Source organism: Fulmarus glacialis, unplaced genomic scaffold, assembly GCF_000690835.1.
Source record: "Fulmarus glacialis isolate BGI_N327 unplaced genomic scaffold, ASM69083v1 scaffold9015, whole genome shotgun sequence".
NCBI classification, from domain to species: domain Eukaryota; kingdom Metazoa; phylum Chordata; class Aves; order Procellariiformes; family Procellariidae; genus Fulmarus; species Fulmarus glacialis.
Genome location: NW_009213598.1, coordinates 52916 through 53134, shown reverse-complemented (window position 1 = coordinate 53134; position 219 = coordinate 52916).

Here is a 219-nt window from a genome sequence, read left to right as displayed (position 1 = left end):
ATTACACAGCCCTATACCAGTCCCCGTCAGCCAGAGAAAAAATGCCTGAGTAACCCCAGGAGCTCCTGCACCCCTCCTCCTTTCTCTCACTACCGGGGAGGAGGAGAACAGGGCAGCGAATTCGGAGTTTCTGCCTGCAGGTGGGTGAGGGACGCGAGATGCAACAGCCAGGTCCGGCACCTAGGCTTGCGGCGGCTCGAAGGACGGCCTTGTGGGTTT